Genomic DNA, 21,338 nt, shown 5'->3' on the forward strand with positions numbered 1-21,338 from the left:
AAGAGTCATTTTTTTCACTGATGCTTTCCTCTCTTACTAAATTCCATGGTAGACCTTGCACCCGAAATTCATATTACACATTAACATTTTTCATGTGGAAAAGTTACAAATAAACACTAAGTAATAACACACTAAAAGCCTTTTTGCATGGATTACTGGTATACGATTCCACCATAACAACAATGTGCAAAATGCAGAATGCAGCAAAACCACTGGGCAAAACAGTGGATCACAGATAACGCAATCTGTAGAGTAACATGGACATAGGACTGCCAGCTGGGGAAAAAAAGAGTTTCAAATGTCACAATAAAAGTTTCCAATGCCTTTGTTCCAGCACAACTGGATTACTTTCATGTGATCATCTTCAGCAAAGAAGTAAAAAGTTTACAAGTTGCTTGAAATTCAGCTGCACATTGTGAACTGTAGAAAAATAATGAAAACTATATGTGTGGCAGCCACGATGTTCCTGTCAAGAAAGAGGTCAGTGTATGTTTTGTTTTTTTGTTTGTTTTTTAAGTTTAATGACAAATGTGTTCATGACAATATCGCAAAATGTACTGTTTGAAAGATTATTTTCTCAGATTAAATAATTTTAATGGTGACTAAAGTTATTTTTAAGTATAGAGAATTGACAATGAATCTCCTAAACAGAGCATGTACATTAAAATACTCAATATTGGTTACATTTTTGTTAAACCAGCATTTAAAAGTATATGTTTATTAAACAAGATCATTTATAGTAAGAGAGATTGTAGGTTTCACATGAATCTTGCATTGTATAAGGTTTACATATCCGGACATTAAGGTGACCTTCCAAATTTTCTTTCTATGAACTACAATTTCAGTTGTAAGGAAGAAGTTGTTTGTTACACTTGATGTTTAAGTACAAAAGTAATTACATTATATGTATATTTTAAAGCAAAAACAGTAGAAAGATGGACTTCGTTACTTTGACACCACCCATTTTGACTAAAGAAAACAATGAGCGATGAGCATTTTTACCATGTCCATGTCAGCGGTTTATAAAACTAGATGTGAGAAGACGGCGGCGCTTCCAAATGTCAAACCACTTGTCAATAACAAGTTTTTAGCCAATGAACATACCCCAGATAATCCTCCTTTCTGAAACACAGATTTATAATACTGTTGAAATTTTTAAAATTCAACAGGACCCAAAGTGAGTGACTGAGACCATGACCTTGCTCACAGTGTTCAGGACAGAAAGCCAATTTCCAATAGACCTCTATCAATGTTTCATCACAAGCTTCTAAATCGTTATGTGGAGAAACTTGATGAGGGAGGGACGAAGATGTTAACTTATACCTAGAGCTGGGCGATATAAGATTTTTTCATATCACGATATGTTTTTTTCATTTCAGGCAATAACGATATATATCTCAATATAAGCCAAATAACTATATTTGTAAGATTTAAATGTGCCGTTGTTCACAAGTAAAATGTGAAATAATCAGCAGCTTGTTTTGATTTAAATATTTATTTCCCATAATAAGTTCAACAGGGTAGATGTACTAAAGAAACATGAGACTTTTTCAGATAAATAAAGGCAAATATTGCAAATTACACAAAAGGCAGCCGCTAAAGCGTTTAAGTTTCAAAATAGAACAAACGAAACAGACTAAATTGTCAATTCCACTTAGAAACAAAATATTAATTCTAAAAATAAATCTTAGTTTGTTTTACAGAAGAACAGACAAAATTGATTAACTTTTGTCAATATCAAATAAACTGAGAACTAAAAGGAAATTCTCAATCTCTCCTTGTTGTATAGCTGAGCTTTTCAAACAGTTTTAACAGTTACTTTAGTCTGACAAAAGCCGAATGACGAATTAGCGCTACCAGTCAGAGATTGAGCATGCACCGGTTTATTGTATTTCCAGACTTGCTTTCGGCACAATTTATAGTGCGCGCTACTCTTTTTGTCAGACTTGAAATAGCCGAAATACCTTCACACTACGGAACTTCTATGGCTCTTCCGTTCGACAATCTCTCCGGCATTGGAACCATCATCGGTTTTTTCTTCGGTAACCTTCGCTCACGCTCTCGGTTGATTTTTCTCTAGTCGGCACACTCATTTCCTCCGTTACCCGGGCGGCACGGCGGCTGGCTGCTTCCCAAAACAAATACACATGTGTGGCTTGGCACTTGTGCTGTACGTAACAAGTCACGTGACGTGACGCTGCAGCTGTGATTGGTTCGGCTCTGCACTACTTAATTTGGATTGGCTGTTCTTCCTCTTCTTTTTTTTCTTTTGTTTTTTTTTTTTTGTTTTTTTTTTTTAAGAGGACAAGAGCGGTGAGGTCTATTGCAATAGTTTAATTTTTCTATCGAGAAAAAGTTATTTCGCAATACATATCGTTATATCGCCCAGCTCTACTTATACCCCCGACTGAGTTTACTGATGTTGTGGAATAGGGCTGTTCGATATAATGATATATATCGGATGACGATATAAAAATATCTATTGTTTCATTTTATGCTATTGTTTGTTTCGTGGTGTCGCAAAATAAACTGTTCATGGCAATATTTTTTCATCGTTTTGATGGTCACTGTAGTGGCTATCTTAATTTCTTAAAGTTCTCTCTTTCTCTTATATTTAAGCCCTATTGTGGAATGTAATCCTGGCATTATTCCTGACTTCACACCACAAGATTTATATCATTATGTTATCAACAATAACACACATTATATTTGACAAGATATGAAGGCCTACAAAAGTTTGAATGCTTATCAGTATTTTGTGGAAAGATGGGTAACAAACCCAAGTCACTGGACTTTGCCTGGAACTGTAATCACTGGATCAAGTGGGCCACAGTCACTGCTCAGGTATTTTCCTGATTTTTATTACATTTTGATGTTGACACACTGATATGTTGGTAAATGGTTGAGAATATCTGTATTTTCATCACTAAGCGCTGCTCTAACCTCCAGTTCGCTGCTATTGATTGATTTTTCTGTTACAGAAAAAAAATTTTGAAGTAGATCTAAAGTGGGGAGACTCGAACTTAGCAAATAAACTCTTGTGATGTAAGAATGTAATCAAACTGTTGATCAGAGAGAAAGTAGTTTAAAAGTTTTAGGACCCTAGTTTCTAATGGTAGCTGGCGTGACGTTAGCTTGTAACGTTATGTCCCTACTGCAACACGCCTAGGGATGGGTATCGTTTAGGTTTTATCCGATACCGGTGCCAAATCGGTACTTTTGAAACTGTGCCGGTGCTCAAACCGGTGCTTAAAGAATGGAGAACACAAAATTGGTCCAAAAACCTCTCATGTTCAGCTGGTTTTTTGTAAAAAGATAACAATGTTAGCCTTTTCTGCAGCTATGGGGCATATATGGTATCACTCTTGGCTGGAAGCAGTGCTTAAACAATGGAAAAAACACAAACTTTAATCCAAAAACCTCTCATGTTTAGCGGTTTCCCTCTTTTTCTTTGGTCATTTTAGCCTTTTTGGCCAGGGTGAAGGGAGTATCTGCCATCAAACAAGAAGACAGCCGCATGTAGCTATGATGATGTTTGCTAGTTCACCTTACATGCATTAATGTAATAACGTGGTTAGCCTCCTCAACGTAAATTACACACGAACAACATTAAGCTACTCACGCAGAGAAGAACGGCTGCTGCTGCTGCCATCATCATCCGTCATTATTTCTGCTACACTGGCAGGGCTAGGGGCCAGGACTCTCCTCTTCGTGTTTTTGGGGGATGTTGCTAACTCCGGGTCTGATAACAGGCACCACACCCACAGTAGATGCGCTTGGTGTGAGGTCTCGCAGCAAGCTATCAAATACAGCGCATTTCTCGGCTTTTAAAAAAAACGCTATGCGTCGCCAAGTGTTTCATCAGATTTGAGGTGTTACCTCCTTTGACAGTATCACAGTATCAGCTTAAAGCACTTGTTGCAGGCTGCTGAGTTTGCATATTTTGCTGTGAAGTACAGCCAGACTTTTGACCGCTTCGCCTTGGGCATTTTTAATCTGTAGCTCTGCTCTAAAAGAACGTACGTACCTGGCCGTCTACTATCCTCGGAAACGTAAAATGATTGGCTAGAAGTGTATCACAGCTCAGGAAAAAAAAGCACCGAAATAAAGCACCGAAATGTGCGCTGCTTTTCGGTCTGGTTACTACCGTTTATGTCAGAACCAGTGCCATCATGGCACCGGACACCGGTACCCATCCCTAAACACGCCTGAATAAAATTAGTAGGTCATAAGTAGAACTCTACAGAACTTGACTGCATGCTGAGGTGGCAACCCCTTACCCTACCTACTCAAGTAAATTTAAATAAATGTAAGTAAATGTGTTGGGAAAAATATACTTCTAAAAGTACTTGTATTGCACCAATGGTCATTAACTTATGAGCTGCTTTAACATGAATCAAATGGCTGAATTTTATTCAGATGTGTTGCAGTAGGGACACATGTAAAAGTTTCAGGACACCGGCCATCGAGGAATGGAGTTTTAGACACGCGTCTTTGCTTCTGGGTTTAAAAAGCGATTTCCATCTTTCATACGATCTATGGTTTAACAGCACACAGGATGAATACCCAAGGCCAGGGTTGGCATTAACGTAACTCTTCATACAAAGAAAGGGAAGAAAGTTGCTTTCTACAGCTGGAGTTTGACTAACATCGACAGACATCTATACAGTATGACAGAAGGGCATTTGAAATTGTATGTTTTTTTTCCTTTATAAGTCAAACCACCTTTATTATAATATTATAATTAGTTGTTTACTGTTCAGGCTGAGCTTGAACACAAAACCTGCTACCAAAATATAATTATTAAGAAACTGCATAAATTGTATTAAATTATATGTTAGACAAAGAGTTGTGTTGGTGAGATCAATATTAGTTCCAAGGTGGAGTTTGTGCCTAATGAAGTAACCAATGACTGTATCTGCACCAACTCTAAGTTTATTCCAGTACCAAAGCTCTTTATAATCACCATTTCACAGAACTTGATACTGTGTAAATAAAAGTTAAACAGGTTAAAGAGTACTGTTTTAATAAATAAATGTGTACTTTTAAAATAAATGAATTTAAAGTTTAAATAAATATAAATAAAAACATAATACAATGATTTATAAATTATTTAAACCCGATATTTAATAGATAACAACACAAAGACATCATATCAAATGTTCTAAGAAGCATTTTTGAAAATGCATCCAAATTTGAGGTCAGCAACACTTCAGAAAAGTTAGAAGCGAATGTTTTTTGCTGCTGTGTTACATCACCTCTGTTAACCATATTCCCTTTGGAAAATGATATAGTTTTAAAAGTGAGTATTTCATTCTTGATTGATACAGGATTTCAGCAGATAAACAGTTTGTGCCATCACTTTCATATTTTTCATTTCATAAAAATCTAACTGTTTTTACTGTGAGCCAGATCTGAGGAGCGTACTATGAAGCAAGATTAATGGATAGCAATAACAAACTTAAAGTCTGAGTTTTGTGTGTCACAAAGGAGACTCTCGTTTAACTTTGCTATATCACCATGGTAAATTATGCTGAACAAATAACCGCCGCAGGTTATATCCAGCGTTTCGGTTTAATAATTGACTAGATGCACCACATTTTTACTAATTCTTTTATGTATAGCATGTTTTAAGTGCAATTCAGCTTGTTTGCAGGGCAAATACATTTTATATGTGGAAGTTCTTAAGCTGCATGTCTGTGAAGATTCTCAGTCATCCAGGTCATTGTAGTCTGCGTAGTCTAAAGAAGTCCAGATGCTTTTCTTTCCAAGCTTTTTAAGCTGTAACTTACTAAAAATCACAAAAAAGCCCAGCTGTAAAGTTAGAGCAGCTCAAACTGTTTATCATATTGTCATTTGGAATGTGCATGTATTTGGTGATATGGAAAATGTATACATATTTTTATATTTGATTCTAACCTGCTGCCAAGCCACTTTTATATTGCTAGAATTGGAGCTACAAAACAAAGACCACACAGTAAGAATGCATATTGTATCAATAAAATTAATTTTACTTTAATCAGCTAATAGTCAGCATATTAATAATAATTATGAAACTTTAAATGAATCCTGTTTACAGTTTCAGATATCTAAAGTACAGCTTTTATGTTAGAAATAAACAAAGAGTGTACTGAATGTTATATTTCAAGGTTAATGATTTTCAGCAGCCTTAATGTAATTGTACTGTTAACTGTAACAGTTTCGCATTCTATTGTTATGTTCACTGTGTTCTTTATCGTTAACAGATTTAGACTTTTTAGATTCACCATTTTATCATCATCAACTGATCACATCTGATTGGAGCAGGCGACACTCATAGGGATCATTTGTTTGCGGAAGAGCGTGAAATGCCCCTTTTTAATGTGAACGTGCCGAGATCCTGAAGCAGAAAGCCTGGCTTAACAGAGAAGAGCAATAGTTTTTGTCAAGCCAGTTAATGCAAAAATGAAGAAAAAAAAAAACCCCATACACCTCTGGGCTGCTGACAGTCTGCTGTGGCACGCCTGTTTTGTTTTTTTTCCTTCTTCCCTTTAACTACAGGTCCAAGCTAATGAAGGATTCCGTTTCCATGATTTCCAAAAAAGGATTAGCAATTTTAACTGGTTAGAGAGCAGGCCAGTTTCCACTTTACTTAAGTCCATCCCAACTGAACCCAAAGATGGTGACAGGGGTCCTGGATCTTGTTTATGTATACGTTTTCCTGCATGTTACAGTTGAAACTTGCATTTGTACATTGAGCAAAAATCCTGTGGTTCTCAGAGATGTTCCTAAGCACATGCACTAGTTTCCGTTTTTAATGCTGCGCTGCCCAAGGGCCAGTAGATCACAAGCATTCAATACTGGTTTTCTGTATTAGACCCTGTGTACAGAGATTTCTCAGAATTTTCTGACAATATGTAAAATAGATTGTTTTTAAATGCCCTCCCCAAATCTATAGTTTTCCCTGTTCGAACATTTTATTAAATGTCTTATTTGCATCAAATTTATTACAAATAAGAATTTACAGTTTCAGTATTTGATCATCTGCCTTTGGTTTATTTTCACACAAACACATATTAAATAATTTACAAATCATTGCAATCTCTCTTTTATTTACATGTTATAAAGACAAAAGTTTTAACTGATACCGTCACAGAGATATTATTTCAAGAAAATGTCAATTTCTGGAGCTTTATTTGGCAGGAAACCTCTTAGTCTTGTTACACTGAGCTGAGCTGTGTTTGTGTCATTTGTCAAACAGATTAAAAACAATATGTTGGAACGCAATCCAATGTAAAATCACTACTAAACAGTTGATTTATAGTTGAACTGACACCACTCTGAATGTGAACAAAAAAAAAATTAGCATTAAAATCTTCAGAATACAGAATGTGTGGCACAGTATTACATTAAACTGTGTAGGTGTGCCTAATAAAGTGGAGAGGGAATGACTCACAGATTATCAGTACGTATCTGGATTTATTATTAAATAATACAATGGTTCAGGTTTTTCTGATCAATGAAGTAGACGAACGCACTTTTATTTGGTTTAGATGGAGAAAAAGCTCTTGCAGAATTAGGGATGGGTATCGAAAACCGGTTCTTGTTGAGAACCGGTTCCCACTGTTTCGATTCCTTGGAATTGTTTGCCATTTTTGCAAACGATTCCCTTATCGATTCCAGTCGCCCCGAATGACGTCACCACGTTGCGGAGCGTCATTTACCTGGCAGGAAACACGGCGCCTAAGCGGCTCAAACGCTCAAAAGTTTGATTATACTTTATGAGAACCGATGACAACAGGGCAACTTGCAAAGTAGATATTTCATTTAAGGGAGGAAACACTACGAATATGCAAAAGCATTTGCTCACAAAACACGCGATGACACGCGTTTTTAATTCCGCTCCGGACTCGTGACTCTCAACCCAGCAGCAGCGCTAACGTTTGCACGTCCTCTCCCGTTAATGCGGCAGGTAAATAATCAACTAACAGTGCATATTATGTTAGCGCAATCTGCCTTATTACAAGACCTGCCATTACTGTACATGTAGGTGACCATGATGAGAGAGACAGACAGAGTCTGGCTGGCGCTCGCTGGCAGTTCTCGCTGCAGTCTACCGGTAGCGTCTCCTTTCAGGCCAGGATAGACTAATGTCACCGAGCAGTGTCTAAGTTTGTGGTCAAAGGCTTGCACCCATTTGCCACAGCAGATGCCCCCGATTTTTGGTAAGTGAATGTGTTTAATTGTAGGCAGGGACATTACTGGATATTCTTGTGTAATTGCCACAGAACAATTTATGTTATACTTTGTTATTGCTACAGAAGAATGTTGCAGCTTTAAGGCAGGGATGACTCCTGGAGTTGCTTTCTCACTGCATATGCTTTATTTCACAATCAGATCGATTCGATAACAAAAACATACAGCAGCTCCTCTCCTACTCCTAGCCCTTCGCTGCGGTGGAAAAAAGAACGACTTCAATCCCCTTCAAGGAACATATGTACAAAAGTTTTCCTGATACACCAATGGGGCGTTCAATGCCATCTTGTAAATATGAGTACTCTGGCAGAGTAACAGTTCAAATGAAAAATACACCAGAACAAACAAGCAAACAAAAAAAGAAGTGTGGGGTACCTTTGAACCAATGAACAAAGTATAACAATTTATACTTTTTAACATAACCCGACCCCGTCAATATGTGATATGTCTCACAAGAATATTTATTTTATTATTTTACATTTACAATTTTTTTTTCCTGGGGACCCTGTGACACCCCATTGAAGAGCCATAGGCTGGATCTCTCAAGATCTCACTGTTGGGTTTGTAAGGCCATGTTACTCCTAAATTTCTATCTTGTTCAAAGAGAAGATATAAAACAAAGCTCTGAGCTAATCGACCTTAGTGTTCTCCTTTTTAAAAAAAAAAAAAAAAAAAGAATCGATAAGAGAATCGATAAAGAATCGAATCGTTAAACAGAATCGAAAATGGAATCGGAATCGTTAAAATCTTATCAATACCCATCCCTATGCAGAATATGTTCAAACACTGAGCATGCAGTTCTCTACAACAGGTGGCTCTTTTAGAGCTTTCCTTGTGAGAACTGTCTGCCTGTTACCTCAACTAACATTTTTTTAAGTTAATATTTTTTTTCTATGACAAAGCAATATCTGTTTAAAGACTGTCAATTTTTGGTCACAAATAAATAAATCTAAAAATAACCATTAGCAAGGTAATGGTGTGATCTAACAGGAAGGAAAGATGTTCAATACTACTATTCAACTTTCAGTTATTCTGACCTCGGTGCCAACTGATGTCAGCTGCTGTAAAAATTCCCATGGAGTCAACATCCGGCATCGGTATGAGAATAATAGCACAGAAGATTCTTAACTATTTATATAAATTTATGTAATTAAGTTGAGCTTTGTGTACTACAGTGTACACAAATGTGCACTGCTTGAACTGTCAGCTGTCTCAACAATTGAGAAAAGGGGAAAAGAGAAAAGAAAAGTTTTTTTCATTCCCTCTGCTTTCTCAATGATGGAGTTAAAGAAACGCAGCAGTTCTGCAAGTCAAAATTAAAAAGCCTGTCTACTTGTCCAGGATAGGTGTACAAGTAGGCAGACAGGCGCATTCAGGACAGAGTTTTCAAATAGCCTACATGTCTTTTTCCTCCCACAGTCAAAAGACATGCATCCTTTATCTTTTGGCTGTAGCACACCAAAACAAGGCCAACATGCAAATACTGGGTCACCATGCCTCCTGGTGACCAAAGTGAGTCATACTGCAAACCACCAAAGAAAATCCTGAGAATTGACAATGCAACTTTTCAGCTCTCACAAACTGACTGAATTAAACTAAATGCATTCCTAGCAACAGATAGGAGCAGTTATTTATGTCAAATACAAAGGACTACTTCCAGCCTTACACCATACCAACTGGTAAGGGAAAACATCCTGTACATATGCTGGACTTGCATTTATAGAAGTCTTTTCTAGTCTTACTGACCACTCAAAGCACTCTACACCACAAGCCACATTCACAACCTTAGTCTTCCAGACTGGACAGTAGAGTCAGAACAGATTGGGTAAAAACAATTTAAGAGTTTCCACTTATCCTACACATAAACATTCTTTGCAACACTATTAATCTCCAAGTCATTGTAATAGGGATTATCGTTTAGTACCCTTTGTCTGTGCACCTGGCCAGGTGAAAATGTAGGGATTTAGGGACAACACTTTCACTTAATGACTCAGTGTGCTTGCATGACTCATTATGTCCCCGAATACACACCTGGCTGTTATAGCTACAAATGTTTCATAAGGGGCTATGAGGCTAACAAACTAGCTTTTATCAAAGCTCTTTGAGGTTTTGGCTATAATGAATGCTAGCAGACGCATAGGCTAGCGCACAGCTAGCATGAATGTTGCAAGGCACTGGATTGCCACAAGTTGGGAGGGCTAGCTAGGAGGGAAAAAAATAAGTTCCCGGCGAGTAAAAAGCCGACTTGGGGCGAAAAGCACAAAACACACACCGGACACACCGACAGAGAAAAGGATACACTGTGTCCCATTTCATGTTAGCCCCCGTAGCTACCGCGCTAGCTTTCTCCGCTAGCTCTGTAATGTCACTGCATCGCTGTTGTAAATACATTATAACAGCCCTCTCCTTACACGTGTGGAGAGCCTCTAAAACTCCTTCTCGGGGACATCTCTCCACCGAAAAAACCTCCCCAGCGGGCTGCTCACCTGCTCCGGACACCGGACACACGCTTTCACCGGCGAGACATCCCCCCGGTTAGCCCGAAAAACACTGGCGCTTTTTATTTCCAAGGACACAAAATCGCCATGACAGTTTAGAAAAATGCATAAAAAATTAGCAGGCAGAGGAGGGAGGGGAGAGAGAGAGAGGGAGAGAGAGATGAGGAGGGGAGGGGAGGGGAGAGGAGAGGAGGGTAGGGTAGGGGAGGGTAAGGGAAGAGAGGAGGAGAGGAGGGAGGAGAGAAGGGAAGAGGGAGGGAGAATAGAGGAACTCCACGCAATATCTATTTAATCCACATAAAGCTACCAGCTCCGCGGAGTTCATTCAGTCTGGATGCTGGAGTTCTGCACTGCCAGTCTAGACACAGCCACGCGCACGCACGTTCACAAAGACAAGCCGCATCCTAAGTCAAAGGGCGCTTCTTACCTAAAATGGCCACTGCAGCAGCCAAAACACAAACAGCATTTTATTTGGTGGAAGTTTAGCAGCAGCGGCGGCGGTGTGGCTGCTGCAGCCAGCCTAACCTTACCACTTTGATCCAGTAGCAGCTCAGCGTTTCACATTTTTCCATTGGCTGCAGCCTAGCGCAGCTGGCTCCATGCATATTTCCATTGGCCCCGCAGCTGTCAAGCAAGCAAAAACGAGCCACTCTCTCCCGGGTTTGTCTGAGAGCTATCGCGGCAGCCCCAGGCAACACCATTGTGTATTGTGTGTATTTTCCACCCTTCCTGCTGATTCGCATAGATGTCAGCCTCATGCCCACTGCCTCTTGCTTTTTTTTAGGTGGTGGTGGTGTTGTGTTGTTGTCCTTACCGCAGATTTGCCGGGAAATCCTTCTCGTACCGGGAGAAGCTTCCCACCGCACCGACCGGCTGCCTCCTGCTGCTGTCATTGAAGGAATGAAAAAAACAAGAGGGGAGCGTTCAGTTTTCAACCCCCCCGATGCAACAAAACGAAGGGGTTTACATTTCTCCTCTGCTGGCTGCATCCACCAATCATGTCGCTTTTTACTCCTCCATCATTACCGGGTTTGAAGGGCGGAAGAAAAGAAATAAGACATTCCACGTCTTTTGCAGATCGGGTTGCGTTTCCCGGATGTTGAGCTTCGTTGCTGGACTTAAATTGCTGTTTGTGAGATGCAGGATGTATCAGATGTTAACTTTTGCCTTTTTAGGGATCTGTTTCGCTAGAAGGCTGATCCGAGTGTGTCTTCTGAGAAGACTTGGAACCTCTCTTTGTTTCCAGCTTCACCTGGAGTGCGCTGACTTTTAGCATCACCAGCCCGTTACCTTCTTCCATTATTCTCCAGCTAAACACGCTTTTTATGATACACAGTAAACTTTTATTCAGAGCCTATTCAATCCCTTGTAGCTGTGTGTGTCAGGAACCTCTGACTTCAAAGAGACACATCACAAATTTATAGTCACATGTTGACATTTGGGACTTAAAGTTTGACTTTGTTCAAAAGACTATGACCCCATCTTAAAGTCTTTTTTTCTTTAACTTTCAACCATACTACGCAATCTTCATTATTGATTATCACTGACCCTTTACTTACTCATCCTAGGTGGCTTAAAAGCTAAAAAAAAAAAAAAGATTCCCTGTGCTGATTCTGTTATAGTTATAGTTACTGTGTGTAAATATGTTTGAGTCCATTATTGTTACAGGTGCACTATAGCATCTACATTTTCATTAGTATTTCAAGCAGAGGTGTTGGGGAATAAACTATTTGTACGTATTAACAGTTTACCTCAAACACATTTTTAAACAAACAATAAAACAATTATCTAGACAAATGTGTTTATGTTTTTTCCTTCCTTTTAATAATGAAACCGTATGTATCAAACCTAATTTTGAACATTTAAAATCCCATATTGTATCAAAGTTACATTTACAAATATCAACATATTTCTTGTCAAATTACTGCCATCTATAGTTGTGCTATAATCCTGAACATTCCTCTGAACTCTGTTGTTCAAACTTGACTTATTAAGATGAATTAAAAAATAAATTGCTTTACCATTTATTTTTAGGTGCACACATAATTGATTAATAGTTTATATTCAAGAGCACTCGTTATTTTATCTTTTCTTTTTATCTTTTTTTGATGAAATGGAGCTGGAGATGGGTGGGGTGGATGGTGGGTGTATAAAGTACACACATTCACAGTTGGGCAATAGAAGATTTGAGTATTGGTTAAATGTAAGTGCATAAATTCTGCATTGAAACACTGGATTTTTCCTTCATTATACCACACCACTGTGTCTCCATGTCTATATATGACAAAACAATGGTTCAGTAATGCTGTAATCATACACTGAATACTTTGCAGTGCAGTCAGACATTCTGTAAGACATTCCTTTGAATTATAATTTATATAAATGTGCTTTTTAAAACTTCACACTTAATGTTAGTCCAGGTTGCTATGAATGAACATGCAGATGTATTGAGTTCAAAACCTTTAACTTCACAGACAAGATCTTAACATTGCATGTGAGGAGACAAGTCTAAAAACTTGAATTTTACGATGAGGACATGGGTGACAGCTTCTGAAATACCCTGAGCTGGACCCTACTTTGTTAAGTTAAAAATAGTTTAGTTAAAAAGTCAAATATTCTTACTTTTATTAACAAACACTAATTCACCATTGTTCTCGATGATATTTTCAGTGCGAAACCAGACCTGTGTTATTCTGACTTTGCGAGACAAATCTGCTTGAGTTGAAATTACAAGTTCTTGAATGCAATTAATGTTTTTTTAATTAAAGTGTAGCAGCAAGCCTATAATGATAATGATAGTGCTTCATGAGCATCACAGAATTTCTGAGTGCTGAGATTTAAAATTTTCAAACGCTTTTTTCTTCTTTAAATGTGAAGGTGCTGAGATGCAAAATCATCTTGTCTGCAGCACCTTTGACACGCCAAAAACAAAGTGCTGTTTTGTCTGAGTTAAATGCCTGATGTTACTGAGATAACAGCTTAAAGTATTTTCTCTGTTACATACTTTACAACCTCTGTACAGTAAGTGAGGTTAACACTGTTGCAGGTACACTCCTTGGAGACCCTCCTGGAAGAAAAATCTCACAGTGGTGAGCAGTGTTGACATCATTAAAATGAATGGAGACGTTTTTCTGCATCACTGGTATCTGCTACTAAATTAGACATCATCACATCATCCACAAAGCAGCTTTTAATATAATTTCGCCTCATAAAATGAATTGTTTGCTACAGCCAAGCAAGTTCACATGTACTGTCTGTTGCATTGGAAGAACAGAGATAAATAGAGGAAACAGTTGAAATGTTATTGAAATACACCCCTCTGAGGGATTTTACATCACAACACAGCCTGACTCAACTTTTTTCCCCCCTTTTATCTCTGGCACATTTTCAGTTTGTTGCAGTTTTTTAAATACTTATTTTCCCCTTACTTATTTTTTTTCTTATCACACTAAAAAGACCAACTATAACTGAAGCTGTTTATTTAAAGCAAAACAAACAAGCAAAATAACAGTCTCAGTTGTGGAAATAATAATGTTTTGTAGCATTTTGTTTGTTGTTGATAATCCTTTTCTTTATGGTACATGTGATGATAATCCCAGCATACAAATCTAAGCATTACCTTAACCTTAACATTACATTCATACTTTAAATGTATATTTAAGATTCAAGCAAACTTTATGTGTAGGAAAATGTAATAAAGAGCTTGACAAGAAATAGGCAACATAATTAAAATTTGTTGCAAGAAATGTAGACTTTTAATATAGAAAGCTCAGTGGAAGAGCCCAGTGTCACACCATCATGAAAAAATAACTGGTGCAACACAAGGATTAACTTGTTTTTCACTTTTAGAAAGTTGCTCATTCTGTTTCAGATGTCAGATGACTGAGTAAAGAGAAAACCACCGAAAAGGGAAGAAAATGTACAAGAAGTGAGAAAAACGATTTAGTTTTACTATTTCTAGGTCCTTATCTAGAAGCAGTAAAAAATCCAACACAAAGGGTGTCAAAGGGAAATGCTTTGTCATTACCTAAAATCAATATGGTTTCTCATGTAAACAGAGTGTAAACAGAAGTCTAAACTCATCAGCCACATCAGATAGACACATGCACGTTTTGTGTAGGCTGCGGTTCAGGTCTGAGCAAAATATTTTCTAAATAGGGAGAACTCCTACTCTCACAGCTTCCTCTTTCATAGCGGGCACTTACAAGTGCAAAACTACTGGGGCCCTATGGAGGTGTAGTCCAAAGATGTAATGCTCACTGACAAAAAGGTATACAATTGCCACAGTATTTTTGATGGAAGAGATCAGAAGAATCGGCAGCTGATTTTATTTTACTAATTTTCTTGACAGGTGTAGAGTTACTGTGGAATATCTTAATAAGTAGGCTAGTATGTGTGGCATCACATACCAAAGACACTTTATGGCATGCATGATTTTAAATATCTAACAACAGCAGCAGCCTGGCAACAGTTGAACTACCACATTGTGGTTGGTCTTGGAAGGGTTTTCTTTACATCTATCATAATTATGACATACTACACTGCTAAAAAAAATGCTAAAATCTGGAAATGGTTGCCACTGATATATATTATCTTGGTTTTCACTGTTGTAGATCTGAGATGGGTTAAACAGGGAAAGGGACTGGGTGAACCTACATATTAAACCTACAGGACCCTCTCGACTGTGGCTCCCCATGTCATGAAGCTCCCAGCACACAGTTTTAGTGCTGGTGTTAATAGCAGAGCAGACTGCTTGGCTTGGTCCTTGATTTTGGGACAAAAATACTTCAATTCACAGATTCAGAGGTGTGTGATCCAATACCTTTGTCATCATAGCGTATGTTTAACTGATCATGTCTCAGAACTACAAACGTATACTATTCAATAAATGTCCTAGCACTATATTTACTGTAGTACCGGTACTGAAATAAAAGTACGGCTTTTTGATTCGAAGCAGAAGTAAACATTTATTTGAGTGATTTAGCTCCATTATCTCCACTTCATTAAGAATTTTGGTGTAAACAGGCTTTCCATAGATGAGGTTGTTCGAGTTGTATCAGTCAAATTTTAATTAAGCTACACAAAATTAGATTTTGACATGAACATTTTAAACAGTTAATATTTAGACTTTAAATTAAAGCATAGATAACATGTCAGTATTTAGGATGTTAGTAATATAATAAGGTTATTCTAACGACCTCATTCTTACAAAAGCAGACTTGCTGGCCTGTTTTGTGTTGCACCAGGCACTCAGCAAACACTAGATTTATGGCGCACATTAAGGCATTACAACCTATGCAATATAACCTATATTTGAAGCCTTGGGTGTAAGAAGGATAACACACAGACTAGGTTTAAAAAAGCCACAGTAATAGATTTATTTTTTCAGTAATACAGTAAAGAAGTCCACATTGCCAGCTTTCATTGCAGCCCCCTCACAGTGAATGACTATGCTACATATAAAAACAGTAAGTAAGAAGAACCTACATCCAGTAAGTGTTGTATTGGTACAATCAATAGGTGAAATCATACCCTGAGCTATTAGTCTGAAACTGTGCACAGTACACAGATCTACAGGACTGTTAGGAGTGGCAATAAATCAAACCAAATGCTTTTTGATATGTCTTCTGGGAGCCATGACTGTCTTCATAAAAATTTTAATGCAGTAGTTGTCTTTGATGCTACATATATTTAAGACTATGTGGACCCTATGTGTGATGGTACATCTAACGTCTGATTAATACTATCAGCATGATGAGCACTGCCAAACTGTATTTTTGCTACACAGAAATAAAGTTCTGACTTTCAAAGTCTGTTCTTTCACACACAGACTGCCTGCACTAAAATATGTGTTTATAAAAAGCCTCATCAGGAAAGTGTTTTGCTGGATTTCATTATATGGTCATTTCAAGCAATAACACAATCAGACAGTTAAGTGTTCCCTGGGCAACAACAAAAGTTTTGCTTTCTGGTGAAAACAAGAAAAAAAATATATACATCACTAATTCTAACACAAAAAAATAACAAAGACAAAGCACTCATATTTGTTGATTGACAGGCAGAGTCTGTCTCTGAAATATGAATTAAAAATAACTGAGAGAGCTGCTTCTTTGTCATTATAATAAAGGAAATCATAGTCACCTTTGAACCAAAGTGACTGAATTCATGATTTTGTATTAATCAGTGATTGTTGATTAATCAATGATCAGTGAAATTCTTCGTGCCGCTGCGTATTGATAATGTCAGGCTCAGGAGGGACTCGGAGGCAGACCGTCACTTAAGTTCGTGATTTATTTACACACACAGACACCAGGTGCGAATATATATAGGTGAGGGGGCACAGGAAGAGGGTCTCCGGGAAGCACAGGCACGGGAAGAAGAGGGCTATGTACAAAACCCACTGAAGCTCAGGTAGCTCGGACTCCGGCTTTAGCTCACCAACGGCGGTCCTCAGGCTGGCGAGAATCCTGGCACAGAGAGGAAAGGCAGGTAAGTAGTGGCACGACAGAAACTCGAAAAACGGCTCAGATAGGTGATGACACTGACGAGTGTTACACAATAATCCAGCGAGGAAGCACTCTCAGCAGCCGCCTTAAGAAGTGAGTGAGATGATTGCTTGCAGGTGTCCGAGCCAGGGGCTGGAGCCGTCATGACTCCGCCCCGGTAGAGCGCAGTGCAGGGGAGAGAGAGAGATGCAGCACAACAAAAACACTTGTAGCCATACAGAGTCAGCCGAGAAGGCACAGGGTCATGACAGATAAGCACTTCATCGACCAAACATGGATATCACAACAAGTGTTTTCATTCATGAAACAGGATGTCATTCGAGGAAGGAAGGCCACTGAGTGATCTCCTATAAATTTCCATTTGTGATATTTAATTCTTATTTATCGATATTATTATTTGGCTCATTTAATCTTCTCTTTGATTTATTAGGACAAACATTAAAGAGTGCCATCTGATAGGCTAATTTGCTTTGCATGGTTAACTTGACTGTTTCGTTCACTAATTCAGTCATTTAGTTTCTTATCTTTGCATGTTTTCTGGTTAGTCTCAGTGAGAATTAAAGTCTAGCCTACATGAATGCATGGCCTTATCTTGTTCAACCCACAGTAATTAAGTAGTTTAACTCACAGTCTTATCGGTGTAATTCAGCTCTTCCTCTGTCTCTGTACTGCATCTTGAAGGAATCAGTAGGAACTGTGCTTCTCTATTTTTGCCTTGTTTGGACTCAGGTGGAAAAAGCTGGAGCACTCTTATAAACTAAAGTCAAGCATGTAATCACTCATATCATCAGTACTGTGTCGTTTTTGTGCAATAAAAGTGTCACTTTTGTTGTTTTTCATATTTTTCTCTACCACTGTTTGACATTTGTAAGCAAACAAAGAATAGATCTGCAAACACTTAGTAATACGACGACAAGTGACTCAAATTGGAGTCACTGGTACAATAAATCTTACATGTTGCCTATGTCGCCATAACATGAATAAGTTATACCACAGCAAAAATTAGCATCACAGCTCTGACAGCATGATGCAACAAAGAGATCAAGCGGGAACAGTTAGTCCAAGCCTAAAAATAAAACCTCTAGCATGTTGGGGGAAAAGAATCCTCTGTAAGATGATGGACAACTGCTGTCAACAATGTTTTCTTACACAGATAAACAGAAAACACACAACAAAAGGACACGACTGAACTCCAACCCATACATAGAGAAGATCTGATTATTTCCATTTGTGAAATCATTTTGTTGACTGAGTCAATGAAAGCTGGAAAATCTGAGTCACTTTATTGTGTGCATCCTGTAGAAACACTTCTGGATTAAGGAAAATGACTGTTTAATGAAAGTAGGCCGTAAAGGCTTCTAACCACAGCTGATCATGCATCCTACTCTGACATGCCAAGGTTAAATGCGCAGTAGCTGTACTGTATACTCCATGGCGCAGTCACAGTGCAGCAAATGATTCTGGCAGACAAGCATCCATGCATACATAATTAGCGTGCCTGCCATTGTAGATATTTACCTGACTGTCTATCCAGCATTTTCGAAACGATGTCTCTCCTGGGGGTGGAGGGATGAGCGCACCGGTTGTATCATGCATGTAAAAACTGACATTTCTGGTATGGTTAAATGTAGGTGTAAATGGTAATCACTGCATTTCTTCATGTTCTAGATGGTAGCAAGAGAGGGCAACAGAAAATCTCCTCCTGCACCTAACCTGCACTCCTACTGACACAGCCACTGCAGTCTATCATTTATTAAAGGATTTAGAGATGAAAAGGCATAATGAAATTCAAAACTCAGATATGTATTAATCCACTACTTGGACTGGAGATAAGGGAGTTCATGTGATTTTTATATTGGCAGTTTGGTATTCAATGGCAGGCATGCAGAAATCTGTCCATGGCATGTTAGAAAGAAAGCATGAAATTGGTTTGACTATGATTTGATTATGATTTGGCCTGTCATTGGCTATTGGATTTCCTTGACAGGCTGGAATGGACTCACAAGATAAATAAAACTTTTCAGCCAAACAGGTGTTTAGTGACAAAGCTGTACACCCACAAGGAGTGATCGTCTTCTTTTGGCTGAAGTTAGACTACGAGAGCCTCACTTAATCAGAGCTTGGGAGTGCCATCTTCAAAATCCATCTCCCAGCCAGTATCTTACCTCTGCACATTCCCAAACTAGCTCAGTCGTACCTCTTTCTCTTGGTCTTTGAATTGTCCAGCCCTTACCTGCTGTACATGCATGCCACTCCTAGATTTCAGCATTTTTTCCCCAGTTTCACCTCTTCATAGCTGGTCTCACTGCTATCATGCATCAAGTAGAAAAATGCAAAGCTTACAGAAAAAAGGTGGAGAAAAGAGCCCTTTCTTTTGGGTTTGTCAGTGGTCTAAGTCTGCCTGTTTACCTAATGTATCACATGCTCTTTTAGAATTACTTTTTACATGTATTTCTTTAACCAACCTACTAGCATTGTGAAGAATAAGTATGTAAGTAAGTGCATCTCTCTGTTTGGAATAAAGCTTAAACTCTTTTTAATCCAGAGAGTTGAATGCAGAGTCCACTGAGTTGGACAATGTTTGGCCAAGGAAGAGTTAAAATATTCGGCATCTGTTCCACGCACCCCTGCAATCCCCATAGATCCTGTCTGCTTTCTCCTGCTTTTCCTCCCTCCCTCTGCTCTTCATCCCTCCTCTTCTCCTCTTCACCCTCCTTCCTTCCTCCAGTCACTTGGCCCTGAGCCCAGAGAGAACTGGAAGAAGGAACAGACTTTTTGCTTCCCCCTCTGCTCCCACCTCCCCCAACCCCACTCCCCGCCCTCCAAACAAAAATAATGTTCAGATCCTGTGCGTTTTTGTTACCCAAATGTGTTGGTTTCCTTCTGAATAGCCTTCTTCTCATGGAGCTAACTTGTGATAACTCAAACTAAACACCAAAGGAAATAAGCTACAACACACTCCAGCTGCTGCATCTTTGTATGTGGTGTCACAGGCTTGTGAACTCTCTCGCTTCCCTTCCCACGGAGCCACTGAGTATGCCACATGCATGGTACAATACACACATTTCCCAATAATCCATCTCTTAGCAGTAAACCTATAGTATGCCTTCTCTACGTGTCACGTTTCCCATCACATCACATCATCCTTATCTGGTATTTGTCAGTTCTGCTCTGCTGCAAATACACATAGGTGTACACATATGTATTTAAATCAATAACAAATCAAATGATTCACAAAAAGAAAAGTCAACTGAAGACTAAAAAGAAGAGGTGAAAGATTGTCAAATAAATCAGTGAAATGTAACCAATCAACAAGTTCAGTGAAGGTGCACTTGAAAAATTAAAACACCCATATATTTGCTTATTTCCAACAAAGTAACTGCAGACCCAGTATGCGCAACACAGTTCAATAAGCCACAAACCAAATCCTCTAAAGAGACATAAAACTTCACTTGCAGCAAAATGCAACTCTATTATAGAATAGAATAGAATAGAATAGCCCTTTATTGTCAATGTATGCACAGCGAAATTATGGGTGCTCCATACCAATTGTGCAAAAGTAAAACGATATATATGAATTCTAAAGACAACAGGAATAAATATCATACACAAGAGATATATAGAGTCTAGAGGAATATATACAAAGAAAGAGAAAGGCAAACAATGGAGAGCATAGTGCTTGAAAGCAGTGCAAAGGATTTGTTCTGAGTATGTGAGTCCATATGTGAGTGGCCTGAGTGATGAGGGTTACTCAGACCATGAGTCAGATTGGGGAGATGGGTGGGCAGGGGTTGGGTGTGGAGGGTGGGATAGCGTTTGTTATCAACAGTTAGTACAATCTGCATTCATTTTAGCTGTAAAATAAGTCAACAATTAAACTGAACAAATTGGCAGTTTATGTTTAAAATCAAAATAAAACGACATAAACACAGTCAAAGGAAAAACCTCAGCAACATATTAGCTTGATGTTTGTACTTCTCACCATTCTTTCTGGTTTGACCCCACCCATATACTTACATATGCTGATGCGATCTCATTGATAGTGACTATGTCATCTACCATGAATTTGCCACGTGGAATTTTCCGCTCACTTTCCAGT

The 21,338-nt window shown here is 38.4% G+C and overlaps 1 protein-coding gene and 1 long non-coding RNA gene across 7 annotated transcripts in view; one reads left to right on the top strand and one right to left on the bottom strand.

Moving 5' to 3' along the window:
• The window catches only part of chd6 (chromodomain helicase DNA binding protein 6), a 98,185-nt gene extending 85,956 nt beyond the window's left edge, over window positions 1-12,229 (bottom strand). For 4 of the 6 annotated variants that reach the window (XM_085274708.1, XM_085274705.1, XM_085274706.1 and 1 more), the window contains exon 1: window positions 10,722-10,867. The gene's annotated coding sequence lies outside the window, so the exon portion shown is untranslated. Of the gene's footprint in view, window positions 1-10,721; window positions 10,868-11,160; window positions 11,264-11,547 lie in introns of those variants that run through there. The other 2 variants (XM_085274703.1, XM_085274704.1) reach the window with 2 other exon arrangements.
• Window positions 10,994-12,530, top strand: LOC146574779 (uncharacterized). The gene is made up of 2 exons (XR_014892496.1): window positions 10,994-11,393; window positions 11,518-12,530. It is a non-coding gene; the product is annotated as an uncharacterized LOC146574779 (long non-coding RNA).
• The last annotated feature ends 8,808 nt before the right edge of the window (window positions 12,531-21,338 follow it).

This window comes from Mchenga conophoros, linkage group LG5 (assembly GCF_057382185.1).
Source record: "Mchenga conophoros isolate Kocher_MC1m ecotype Shallow Benthic linkage group LG5, M_conophoros_male_GT1.1, whole genome shotgun sequence".
Classification (NCBI taxonomy): domain Eukaryota; kingdom Metazoa; phylum Chordata; class Actinopteri; order Cichliformes; family Cichlidae; genus Mchenga; species Mchenga conophoros.